Source organism: Aquila chrysaetos, chromosome 7 (genome assembly GCF_900496995.4).
Source record: "Aquila chrysaetos chrysaetos chromosome 7, bAquChr1.4, whole genome shotgun sequence".
NCBI classification, from domain to species: Eukaryota; Metazoa; Chordata; class Aves; order Accipitriformes; family Accipitridae; genus Aquila; species Aquila chrysaetos.
In genome coordinates, this window is record NC_044010.1 from 44,830,516 (window position 1) to 44,844,673 (window position 14,158).

A 14,158-nucleotide genomic window follows, 5' to 3' on the forward strand; every position below is an offset into this window, starting at 1 on the left:
TCTCCATTATTCACATTTTGGCCTAGCTCTGGGCTGGTCCCGTGGGCCGAAAGCCCGCTGGCAGCTGAGGAGCACTCGTGCACTCCTGAAGCACATCTCCCCCCTTGAGCTTCCCCCAAAAGGTATCCCCCCCCCCCCCCCCCCCCCCCCCCCCCCCCACCCCCCCCCCACCCCCACCCCCCCCCCCCCCCCCCCCCCCCCCCCCCCCCCCCCCCCCCCCGAGCTCAGAGATCAGCCCCATGGGCAGCCCAAGGCATCCTTTGAAACACGATGAGGAGATTTGCTTCACAAATGCTAATCCAATTTAAAACCCTACTGAAGACACATCCAGTCTGGCAAGCTGTAAAACTGCATCTCCGAGGAGTTGTTTGCTTTGTACCAGGCAGGGGGTGGACTTCGACACAAGCTGGAGAACCAGCCCAAGGTCCCCGCACCGGTGCCTCCACTTGGAGGGCAGGGTTCAAGAGCTGTAGGTGTATATAGCTTCAGGTCCCATAAACGGTCTTGTGTTGGCAAGGCTAAAGGTCAGAGCAAAAGGTGCGATAGGAGTAACTTCACTGCATTTGTGATTTTTGCAACACAAAGGCGTACTGTGCGGTAAAGAAGTAATGCCCGCCTGGCAGGACTAATACAGTAGGATCTGAGCAAGAACGACTGAAACTGCCGTCCATCCCTGGTTTGATTTACGTTTTTCATCTACAGGGATGGTTAGAAGGTAAACCAGTTTTGCTTCTTACTGCTTATGCTGTCAGTAGCAGTGATAACAACAGTAACTCCTAGTAAATATTTTGGGGAGTGTAAGTAAAAGGATGGAAGGGATACAAATACTCTGTAAACATTGTTCTTTCAAAACAGTATCCAGGAGGGGCTGCACCACACATTATTTCCCCCCAGATAAATCACAGATCCCCCTAACCTTGCAGCTGTGCGACTGCTGCTGGGGTGACAAGCCAGGTTCCTATCACTTTTTGCAGACACCCCTCAAAACAGCCGAAATGAGCCGTCCTCCCAAATTAAAGATGGCAAGACTAACTTTATAACTGAAGGCAAAGAAACAGAGCTTTGCGTGCTAATAATACATTGTAAGCTTACCGATGAAGGCAGGAAACTGCAGTAAAAACACAATATCCACAGAACGGGACTGTGCATCAAAGAATCCCTTGTCTCCCGTGGGAAAAGCTCTCTGCTGCACCCTAGCACCTGTAGAGCAAGGTAAGAAAGAGCAGTGAGTTGTTTAAGTGTGCCATCTAGTGACTATCATATGCTTGGCTGAGGGCTGCCTATGGATAAGTCACGACTTGCAGCAGCTACATATAGGAATTCCTCGCGTTTCTGTTTTTCAGAACATCTGTATGTCCCAGATGTTACGCTGAATGCTTCAAACTGCAGTTGCTGGTAATCTGGTTACTGGAGAAGGTGAGAGGGAGGGGGTTCAGCCTTTAGAGGCTACTTATTCTTAGGTGTAGTCACTGAGCATTCGACAGAGATAGTCGCTCTGTAATCTGGGAAATAACTGCCTTACCCTGTGGGCACTACATTCAATTCCTCATCTGTGAAGAAATGTGGAAATGGGAAGGGGAGAAGGGGAGGTGACATACAATTATCTTATCATATTCCTTTTTTTTTTTTTTTTTTTCTTCCTTTCTAACCAGAGTGGGGACATTATCTCAAATACAGTGATTTTTGACTTCGTGAGCGGAATGCAGCTCCTTCTCAAGGTGTAGTACTAAAGCCCCTGGAGAGACTGTAGAATAAAAAATAAATTAAATGGGGTTGAACTGTATTTCCCATCATGGCACAAATATAAACTCCAGCCTCTTTTGCTATCCCAGTGATGGTGGGCTGGAACCTCTGAGACTGAGGCTGTTGGGGAATTACAGCTGTTATCCATGGTGACTGGCCCTCCTTCACCGACACTTCTCTGGGTAGCTCCCCTTCTCATGCCCTGTTAGCCACTTCTGCACATGCAAGTTGAAAAGCTAAACATGTTAGCTGCAAAAAATTATCCAGTTAACTTGATTTAGCTCTTACTAATGTATAGAACCAACAAAGAATAGACCAAACAGGCTTTTCTTGGGGACACGCACAATGCCGCATCTGGGAAAAAAAATGAGGCATTTTGCTCATTGAGAGCATCATGGGGGATGCTTAACATTTTTTTGCATGAGAAACATTTTACTTTTCTGATAATTATTTTCACAATTTAAAAAATTCACATCTGTCATAATAACGTCCTTCGATGTGTCTTAGAAAAGCAAAGTGGGTATCAGTTCTCTGCTAAAACATATTTGAAAGACAAGACAGTGTAGAATACAAACCCAGGTGTTCTACCTGCAATACAGGACAAACAGAAAGAGATGCAAGAGGCAGGGGGAACACCACATTGCACATGCTTGCCATTTTCAACCATTACCAATAGCTGGAAAAGACAGAAAACCCTGCAAAAGTACCTCAGGGATGGGGCTAGCTGTTGCACATTGCCAGGCAGTCCGCCTGTAGCTTCCTGGGAATACAGGAATTCAGACAGGGGGAAGATGGTAGGTCAAATTTTTACTAATCATCTCTTGCTGCAAATTTTGCAGTGTGACACAATTACAGGGTTTCTTCACCCAGCTTCAGGTGGCAGAAGATAAGAAAATTTGGAATTAATCACACGATTTTAAAGAAAAAGCAAACAGCCAGCTGGGACTTAGTCACAGCAGTCTCACCACTCCTTAGGAGAGGGTTTCAACAGAGATTGCTTACTCACGTGGAGGGAAAGCACTGGTAGCAAGTCTCGTCTCAGGCAGCTACAACTGTTTACAGAGAGGCTTTGCCTTAGTGTCAGGGAAATCTGTTTAGACTATCGGTGGAAATCCAGCTTGAGGATGGGATAAGGTCAGTAATATTAGCGAAATCCTATTAAACTAATAAAGGATTCAGATTGCTTCTTCGAAAAGAGCCATTTAAAGGGTGGGTTTAAGTCTAGAAAATTGAGAATGATAAATCCAAATTAAATCCTTTTAATCTCTCTCCTTTATCAACATTCTTTTCCTTGAGGGAGAGACAGGCTAAAAATGACGACGAGGGTGTTGATATGATACTAGCATTGTCTCTGCTTTAACGTTACAAAAGCAATTCAAAATCCCATTACGATCGTTACAAGAAAAAATTTAATTCATTCCTTTGCAAGGGATTCACGAACACAGTTTTACTGAAGGAGCCGCAGCGAGGGCACCATATGGCAGAAGCAAGGCTAACCTGAGGCCAGCTGCATGAGGTTCAACGAGGCCAAGTGCCGGGTCCTGCACTTGGGTCACAACAACCCCACGCGGCGCTACGGGCTTGGGGAAGAGCGGCTGGAAAGATGCCCGGCAGAGAAAGACCTGGGGCTGAATATGAGCCAGCAGTGTGCCCAGGTGGCCAAGAAGGCCAACGGCATCCTGGCTTGTATCAGAAATAGTGTGGCCAGCAGGAGCAGGGAGGTGATTGTTCCCCTGAACTCGGCACTGGTGAGGCCGCACCTCGAGTCCTGTGTTCAGTTTTGGGCCCCTCACTACAGGAAAGACCTTGAGGTGCTGGAGCGTGTCCAGAGAAGGGCAACCAAGCTGGTGAGGGGCCTGGAGCACAAGTCTTATGAGGAGCGGCTGAGGGAACTGGGGTTGTTCAGTCTGGAGAAAAGGAGGCTGAGGGGAAACCTCATCGCTCTCTACAACTACCTGGAAGGAGGTTGTAGCCAGGTGGGTGCTGGTCTCTTCTCCCAAGTAACAAGCGATAGGACAAGAGAAAATGGCCTCAAGTTGCGCCAGGGGAGGTTTAGATTGGATGTTAGGAACAATTTCTTCACTGAAAGGGCTGTCAGGCATTGGAACAGGCTGTCCAGGGAAGTGGTGGAGTCACCATCCCTGGGGGTATTTAAAAGCCGCATAGAAATGGCACTTAGGGCCATGGTTTAGTGGTGGACTTGGCAGCGATGGGCTTACGGTTGGACTCGATGATCTGAAAGGTCCCTTCTATCCTAAACGATTCGATGATTCTTACAGCACGCAGCCGCTGCTGGTTGCTGCCTTGTGACATGAGGAGCTGCGGTGGCTCCTCAGGAGTTGGAGGAGCTGAACAAAGCAGGCGCCTGGCTGCTCCCTTCGAAGGGATGCTGTCTGCTGGGCCAATGCTTAACAGATCAATTTACATTAAAAACAGAGAATGGCTTGATGGTCCCGATGGTGATTTGGAAATATAAAGGTGTAAGAATTACAGTCAAATAGTTTTTATGTTGGATCAGACATAAATAACTGCCAAAAGCCTTCATTTGGCACACTCAGCTTAGTGTACTTACATTACTTCATACGGCTTTGATACCAGTTTTGCATGTCACTCAGTTAAATCTGTGCAAGTGGTTAAAAATAGAGAAATTATAGGAGGGATTTGTGTGTGTGTGTGTGCACACTGGGAGGATCACAAAGAGTTAATTTTTTTTTCCCCCCAGTACTCCTGGGTAGCAAAGTAATTTACATTTGACATCCACAATTTGCTGGTAAGAGACCAACTAACATTTAACTCATTACTATTTTTAAAAGACTACTATTAGCTTCCAGAAGCTGGCTGGAATTTTCTGACGCATAATTATACTGACAGCAAAGACCATCGTAACCTCACAGCTGCTTACCTGAGGGCTCAGAGCTGCCTGGGGTCCTCAGCAGGCAGCCAAACAAGGTAGGATCTCACCAGGGGACTCCGTCAGACATCTCCCATTTCGGTGGTAGGGGCCCTGCTCCCCAGGTGGTCTGCGGGTGGGAGGCTGCGATCTTTAGGCCTCCAAGAAGAGAATTTCAAAGGGAGGAGAAAGCACGAAAAAAGAGGTTGCCTAGTAGAAAGCAGCGCAGAACCGAAAGGATATGAGAGGAAGAAAGAAACAGCTGGTTGAGCTTTATCTCCTTAACGTTATCCACAGGCAGACAACAGGCAGGGCTGGGTCTGGCAGATGACCCGACGGCTTTGATCTTCCTTGCTCATGCAGTGTGGGTTCTTCAGCAACTCCCACGGCAGCTGGCACTGCAGAAAAAATTATCCCCCAAGTTGCCAGGTGTGTCTTTTGTAACACGATAGCTGCTCAGTAAGAACCGGAGTGAAACGGCCAATGTATTTTTTGTGAAATAAGGGTTACTTGACCAGAGCTTGAGATATGATCCTTTTGGGAAGTACAAGATAAGGTACATAGGGAAAATAAAATAGCTTCAGAAAAACAAGCAATCATCTCCAATCAAAACCATGAATTTTAATGTATTAGCCCTTCAGACTCACTTGCTCATGCTCTCTTTTTCACATTACATATGAGCTGTGAGGAGGGACGCTCCATACAGGAGAGAGAAAAGAAGATGCTCTCACAGCTCAGGGGATTTGACGTGGGAAATATTGCCTACAACCAAACCAGCCAGTTCAGATGTGAACAATTTCTCCTGAAGCACAGAAGCAGCAGCAGCTGATGTCATGAACAAGAGTAGGCAGGTGAACAGAAACAGAGCAACAGAAAAATGGATATGAGAATTGCAGTCCAGAATTTCAGAAGCAACAGTAATCCATAAGCAACGAGCTATAAAAAGCAAAGCTGACCGAGAAAGGGAGTCGTCGTCAGCTTGCATGAATATGCAAATCCCTACCACCTGTGTGTAGCATTTCTGGCAGCGTGAATGCTACTTGATGGGCATGGACACAAATCACAAACGCTTCTTCTGTGAGAGAAGAAAGGCAAGCTCTATTTACATTCATCCAAAAATGCACTGAGAAGAGAAAGCTCCGAACAATTAAGATACTGTCAGTGTTCAAAACAGGTTACCTAAGTCAGAGATATTAATCCAGTAATAGAATTCCCAAGCGCTGACTCATGTGTACCTGAAACACAATTTCTATTGCAATGCCAACAGTTGCCAGAAATATCCGTGGACATGGGAGAAGACAGGGCTGTGCAGAAAAAGCCCCGTGTCCCTCCCAGGGCTTCGCGGGGTAGCCTTTTTGCCTACGAGATGCTGCTTGACAAAGCCTTGGTAGGTAAGAGGCTGTTTAAAGCTGCCCTACCCTTGCTAGCTTGCTTTTTTGTGGGAGGCTCTTCTCAGAGGTCTTAGGGGTTTAAAGGCAATGCGGTGACAAATGCAATGAAAAGCCCCACGTGCTAATCACGGGCAAGCAGAGCTCGCGGACCGTGCTCTGTATCACTGCACCAAAACTAGACTGCTTCTAGACTAGACGTTAGTCCAGAGACTATACCTGTGCTCTGCTGCATGCTCACGTGGAACCAGCTCTTTTGTCTGTAGCTGTCAAGTCACACCCTTCTTGTCAATAAACCGCAGTATACTTACACCAGCAGGACTAACGACACCCTTGGGTGGAGTTGACTCAGCTGCCGGAGATTAAATCGCTCCTCTCCCTTGCAAGCTTCGTGGTGAGAGGTCGCTAATGCACCGAGCTGTACCAGTGCCATGCTCTAAGGGTAGCATCATTTACCAGAAGTAGTATCTGATTTAGACCAGCTAATATTATCTGATGATACATAGAAATGGTGATCAGGGTTGTATCAATAGCTGAAACTTCAAGGTAGAAAATCCGTTTGTGTTTTCCAACTACATCTGTTTCTCCCATGTACACATCTGCTTTCCTAATTAATTGTCCTACCCGGACATCCTTTCTAAATACTACAGGGCATTCGCATTCTTAGGAATGCCCTTAAGGATCAGAATGTGGCTCTCCTGGGAGCATGCGTTTTAAAGGTTGCAGAACTCAGGCCAAAGCCCTAGTCTAAAATGACAGTTTATGATCTCCTTTTAGAGACGATAGAAGCCAGTAATTCTGGGAAAGTCTGTATTGACAGGAACAAGAAGAAACCAATACAGCACCTTTCAAAAAAAAAAAAAATTACTCATAGCCCTGGAAAGTAATGGTTCAATTTTTCAAAATTAACATTAAGAAGTACAAGTCTGCAGAGAATCAATCTCAATAAATACTAGAACACCCTCCACAGCAGATACCAATACTGAAAGGACAGTAATAGAGCTCTGGAGAAACCAAGCACACCATTTTCATGCCAAGGAAATTAGTCCTTCTACCATTAGCCTTTACATAGGTTTTGATGTTATACCATGTGTTAATTATTTCCAAATCACAAGTGCAAACACTCACCCTGATTGGAAAATTAGCAGATTTTAAACTCAGGTAATTTCCCCCTAATGAGGAACTTGTTGAACTGAATTTAACAATTAGCTCACACCCTTTGCTGGCTGGATATGGCAAGGCTACAAGGAGACACAGAAACTCACTTTTTTCAGTAATTTGCAATAAAGAATGAATATAAATTCAGAAGTTGTTTTCATGTTATTTCTAACTCCTCCTTTGGTTCTTAAGGCAGTGCTTCCCAAAGGGTGATAGAGGAGGAGGTGCTGCCTGTACTGAATAGTTCTCCCTTGTTTTGTAACGTTCCCCCTCTGGGTCTCTTCATTTGGGTGCCTTTTGCTACGTACCAAGCCTCTGAAAAAAGGATTTCACAGCTTAAGAGAGTAAAACTTATGATTTATTGGTCAATATACACAATGTGAAGGTAGAGCTAACAAGCTAACGTGCTCGCCAGCCCTGATAAGGCACCCGAGGAGTCACTGCTGGCTGGCAGCCTTCAGTCAAGAAGGGAAAGGTTGGCTTCTGCTGCCCCTTGGAACAGGCTGATCATTGACATTGCTAAACTGCCATCCTCGGGCTACTTGGCTTTGTTTCTGTAGGATTTTGTACGTTTTTTTGTGTTGTTTTTCCTCTTCAAGAACCCTTGAGTTGCTGATTTATCCCTGTGTCAATACTCCCACCTTTGCCAGCAACATTACCTCTCTTCTCACGGCTCTGCTCTGCACAACATCTTGCAGCACTTTCTCACAGCTTAGCAGTTCTCCAAGAGGTCTGAACCAATTTCAGCCTGTACCAAAACTACGCCTTAGATGCCAGAAGGCATCTGTGATCCAATGCCTGAATCTCTGGAGGGGAAACTGACACTTGTCAGCTGCTAAATTGCGTTAAAGGAAACAAAAGTCATTTTATCCTACCATTAGTTTTCTACATATGCTGTGACCTTATCTGCATAATGGATGCTGGGCAGTCAGGTCTTAAAGAAGGTGGCCTATCTGTAGTTGTGAAGGGAAGAGACATCCACAAATGAAAGGGAAATTGCCTTCGGACAATTCTTCTCTCTTCCTAGAACTGACCAAAAACATCCAAAATATTGCCAAAATGTAAGTCTGATTTCTCACACAAAAATGTAAAAATCATTCAATAAAATCTTCTTCCTGTTTTTCAATGCACTTTCTGCAGTAGGATCTTCTTTGCCTTGTTTGAAGAACAATAAAGAATATTCTGAGACTTCAAGCTGCCTTAGGTATGTTATAAGGCACCTGTGCCTTGAAGTGCTATGCTGGCACACCAACTGCTTGGTTATTTGGCAGTAAGTGCCATCACTATAGGTGTAACAAGCTTTTTTTGAATGTAAAGAAAGGGTAACGAATCGAGAAATGGCAGAAAAAGAATATTCTGCAAAAATAGAGGTCTGAGCTCTTTAAATGTGCTGCTTTCTCTTTATGTAGAGACATTTTAATAGGAACTAGGATTCTGAGAAGTAAAGAATGAAGTTTGTAGATATCTACTAATAAGGCTGCAGAATGATTTGTGGGGAGTTACACTAAGGTGTGACTTAGCAGAGAAAAATAGCCTAAGATATTCTGCCTACCTTCTCTTGCAAGCCAACAATACAAAGGTCTGTTCTTCACACCAATTCCACAACCGACAAAGAGATGCTCTGACCTGTAGCTCTTAGTGGAATGAGGTTATGGAAGCTGAGAGCAACACATTTCATTGTTCTGGTGGACACCTTATCTAACCATGATCTAACTCACCTAACCATTACTTAACTCAGAAACTCTTAGCTGAATTTGTGATCTTACCACATTTAAGAGGCAGTATTTTCAGAGCAGGGAGGTGAGACTGGGTCACTTCTGCAGCCTGATCCTAGCTAATGCAAAATTCCCCTGTGGGGCTTTGGGCAAGTTCTCTAGATTTCTCTGCCTCAGTTCCCCTTTGCTAGAAAAAGATGATCATGCTGAGTTCAGACAACTGTTAGAATCACCTAGTTAACACTTTTAAAGGGATCGAAAGCAGTAAAAAGGTCAGTATGTTATCTAGCCCCCCCCCAAATTGTGTCTTAAAAATAGTGATCCATTTTACCTGGGAGCTCAGGAGATGCGAGCAGATTCAGGAACTGTCCTGAGGGAACACGTGAATGGCTGTCAGTAAAAGCATTAGCATTCCAGCTGTCAGCAGCAGTCAGACCTTGGTTAAAAGGGTAAGGAAGCCAAGTGACAATGTATTGAATAGGTATTGATTATTCTACCATTTTCATTAGCTGTGTAGCATATGGCTGCTATCTCCCTGTTATCCATGAGTCTTCTTCTGGGCTTCTCTACTGCTTACACTAAATCTACCTATTCCCTAACTTGTTCAATTTACCACTGTTTGTATCCTTATTGTGTTACCTAACTTCTTCTCCCGCTCCAGCTCTGGGAACCACGGGATCACAATCCAGCTCTTGTACTGTTTCTTTTTTTTTTTTTTTTTTTCTCTTGGCCTTTCTTTGGAAACAGACGCTGCATAGAAAGTATGCTCTGTCGTCTGGCTGCCCTGGGTCTGGAGGAGTGAGCCTACACCCTTGGCACTCTTCCCTGAGGAGCAATCCATGGTTCTTTTTTCCCTTGGGCAGGGAGAATGAGGCAGGGGCAAGTGCGAGGCTGGGGAACAGGACAATTGGAGGGGGGATGTAGGGCTAGAAAGGCCTATCATCAGCAGAGCACCCTCTTAACGCCTGAAACAAATCCTTTGGGTATCAAGTCATGAGGCCTTTGCTGCCGAGAGAGATGAAACACAAAGGCGTGCACTTAAATACACTCTTTGCTGTCCCCATAGCTAGCCCTGCCTGGGGAACCCCAGCTTGCCACTGCAAGGCTGGGGGGGGGACAGACCTCGTCAAGGTTCCAGCGCTGCCCGTGCCGCAGCCAACAGGAGCCCACACCATGGTCTTGCCGAACAGGAGGCACTCAGTTAGTGTTGTTTTAAAAATAATACCTTGAATGACAGACGGAAAAGAAGAGCGCTGCGCAGCTTTTGTTTGCCAACCCGCTCCTGCAACACGACAAGGTGCTCGCGTTCGTTCTCCCCGTCTCGTGTGTGTGCTGTTCACGCTGCGTACCCCTGGGTCACACTGCAGGAGGCTTTGTGGTCAGGGTCCACCTTCACACCTGCATCTTTAGCACACGGCCACCCAAAATATGTAATGCATCTTTTCCCCTGTGTTCTCATGAATTGCTTCCAAATGCCTAAACTCTCTTAACCTTCGACCACACGTCTCTGTGTATGCTTACCTTTCTATTTAATGATGTTGGTGCCATTTATCATCACAAAAGACACCGATAAAATTACCTTTACCCTTCCTCACACGATAATCCCAAGCAAACATAACATAAAGATTATGCGCTCACCTTAACACTTATTACTTTACAGCAGCTGTATAAAATGAGTTGTGAAATTTATCTGCTAGCTTTCGTTAAATGTTTTCAAATGCTTTAATCACAAACATGTAATTGAAAGCGAATTTTTTTTCACCGACCTGAAAGGGATCCTTATCAGAACTGAAACTGGAGGAATTTCCGGCTTTCTGATTTGTGTTTTCATACTCAGATTGCCTAAAGTCCAACCGGGAGGTTGTGATTTACAATGTTTTAATTTCAAGAGTGCCTGAATGAACACACTGCAATGCAGGGACCTGCTGCCCCTGGCTGCTAGCTCCCAGGCACCTACCTGGACACCGCACCTAGATTAGGCAGGCTACAGCTATTGGTCTGAGGCAGAGGTGGGGAAGAAATTCTTAATTTAAAAAGCTAAAAAAAAAAAAAAAAAAAGGAAATTTGTAACAATAAGACCCATACATTCTGCTGCATTCACATAAGCTGTAACTCAGGAAAGCTCTTACACACATATTTAAGTATGTCCAATTTTGCTCTGAAAAGGGTTTTGTGTAAGCAAGTGGTTTTTGGAATGAGCCCTCCATGACTGTACCTAGTAAAAAGAAATGTCTTCACTCCCAGATCTGAAGTCTGCTTGACAATCACCACAGTACATTTTATTGCTGAAATGTGTCAGATGAAGATCACAACAAATATTAAATATCTATCCAAAAGCATAACAGCTAGCGATACCTGTGGCTAAATCAGGCCCACACTGATGTTTACAAGATATATTTAACAGGCGCTTCAGAGACACGGCAGATACCAGACCAACAGCGATAGGTGAAGACTCTTGCTGTGCCCCAGCAGCTGCCTTTGCTGGACCTAGAGAAACCACCACTTCTCTATACACTCCATCTGTTTTCGAACGCATGTCCATGCATCTGCTCTTCCATGCCACAGATCCCACCCACCAAGGCATGCCCCTCGCAGAACCACTACAGAAAACATTTTCCAGTAATGCTCATTTGTCTCATTTGCTCTAGTAATTAAAGTCTTTTCCACAGCAATTCACAAGATTCCTTACCAACTTAAAATATTTTCTTTTCCAACTCTGAAGCTGCTTGAACTCACAGCCAACCATTCCCAATGCCATTATGGAATAAGTACTGCTCTGCAAGTCTACATATGTATGTGTGGCCTCGACTACGCTGACATAAAGCAACATTAGGAATATGCTAATAGCCATAATGATAAAATACATTAAGACGATTTCTCATGTTAAGAATATATTAGCTGATCCCAGTTAATTCTACTGACACACTCCAATGCAGAGCGAAAATTTTCGCCTAAATTATTTTTCAAGGGAAAAGTGCAGATTCTCTCACATTAATGCAGTTCATGAATCTGTATTAATTTCCCAGACTGCCTGCTTAGAAAAAAGATGAGAAATAAAATTTGTTTCAACCACTTCAAAAGAAAAATACTTCCATTTTTCTACCATAATGGAATCCTTCTATTGTTAAAGAAAATATTATTTCTGATCTCAATCAGAAAGAAGAAAACATTTTGTTTAATTCAGCCTCCTTTTCTACTTCCAGATGGTTCACTAGCTGTTTTCAGAATATTTCATTTTCCACGAACTCCCAAACTGAAAGCATTTTTTAATTCAAGGTATACTAAAAATAAAGCCCTGGTATCTGTTGGAGCGGGTCCAGAGAGGAGCCACAAAAATGATCAGAGAGCAGGAGCACCTCTCCTATGAAGACAGGCTGAGAGTTGGGTTGTTCAGCCTGGAGAAGAGAAGGCTCCGGGGAGACCTTACAGCAGCCTGCCAGTACTTAAAGGGGGCTTATAGGAAAGATGGGGACAAACTTTTTAGCAGGGCCTGTTGCAATAGGACAAGGGGTAATGGTTTTAAACTAAAAGAGGGCAGATTCAGACTAGATCTAAGGAAGAAGTTTTTTACGGTGAGGGTGGTGAAACCCTGGCCCAGGTTCCCCAGAGAGGAGGTCGATGCCCCATCCCTGGAAACATTCAAGGTCAGGCTGGACGGGGCTCTGAGCAACCTGATCTGGTTGGAGATGTCCCTGCTCGTGACAGGGGGGTTGGACTAGATGACCTTTAAAGGTCCCTTCCTTTAAAGGGTCATATTATCCAAACTATTCTATGATTCTACCTGCCTAACTTTGCTCTGATGATAAGTTATATTTGATACAATATAGGTAAAAGATGTTACTAACATCTTTTCCAACATGAAACATTTTCCTAACCTACATATGGAATAAGAAATCTTGCTGCGCGGATTGGGTGTTTACTTCTAGGGATTAGACTAGATGAGGATAGCCAAGTGCTGCACCTCCAGTCCCAGCAGAATATCCAAATGGTTACTAAACACAGTATCATTTAATAAATTATAGTAAGCTAAACCAAAGAGATTAGGTTCATCCAAGAACATCAGGATCATCTGCAAAAAGTGAAAAAAAAGTTTTATGCAAAACAGGACAATGGGTGTGAATTGAAAAGATTCTGTAATACCTGAAGCCCTACTGGACACCTGGGGAGGTTCAGATTTGGGGTGAAGAAGCTGGGGAGGTAAGAATTTTTTGAAAGAGATTCCACAGAATCATAGAATCATAGAATCATTTAGGTAGGAAAAGACCTTTCAGATCATCGAGTCCAACCGTAAGCCCATCACTGCCAAGTCCACCACTAAACCATGGCCCTAAGTGCCACGTCTACATGGCTTTTAAATACCCCCAGGGATGGTGACTCCACCACTTCCCTGGACAGCCTGTTCCAATGCCTGACAGCCCTTTCAGTGAAGAAATTGTTCCTAACATCCAATCTAAACCTCCCCCGGAGCAACTTGAGGCCATTTTCTCTTGTCCTATCGCTTGTTACTTGGGAGAAGAAACCAACCCCCACCTGGCTACAACCTCCTTCCAGGTAGTTGTAGAGAGCGATGAGGTCTCCCCTCAGCCTCCTTTTCTCCAGACTGAACAACCCCAGTTCCCTCAGCCGCTCCTCATAGCACTTGTGCTCCAGGCCCCTCACCAGCTTCGTTGCCCTTCTCTGGACACGCTCCAGCACCTCCATGTCTTTCCTGTAGTGAGGGACCCAAAACTGAACACAGGACTCGAGGTGCAGCCTCACCAGTGCCGAGTACAGGGGGACAGTCACTGCCCTGCTCCTGCTGGCCACACTATTTCTGATACAGGCCAGGATGCCGTTGGCCTTCTTGGCCACCTGGGCACACTGCGGGCTCATGTTCAGCCGGCTGTTGACCAACACCCCCAATATTCCTTTCAATCGCTCTTATCCCCACAGACACCATTAGCGCAAGGATCCTGAGTATCATTATTCCCATTTCCCAAGCAGAGAACCAAAGCACCATGTAACGTCACAGCTCAGTGGCAGAAGACATCTCAGACTCGAACTCCTACTTTCTTTTTCCAGGCCAGTGACAGAATCTGCCGTCCCTAGGAAGAACATCTGCCAGTGCCATATTTACAAACAGCAACTGTGTATTTACCAAGTTAGGAGGTGAATTGCCAAGGAATGTAAAAAGTCTTGCCCTAAAGAGATCATAATTTCTGTAGGTGGAGAGCCCAGACAGGTTTGGGGATTTCAGAACAAACATATGCAAATGTATTTACTGA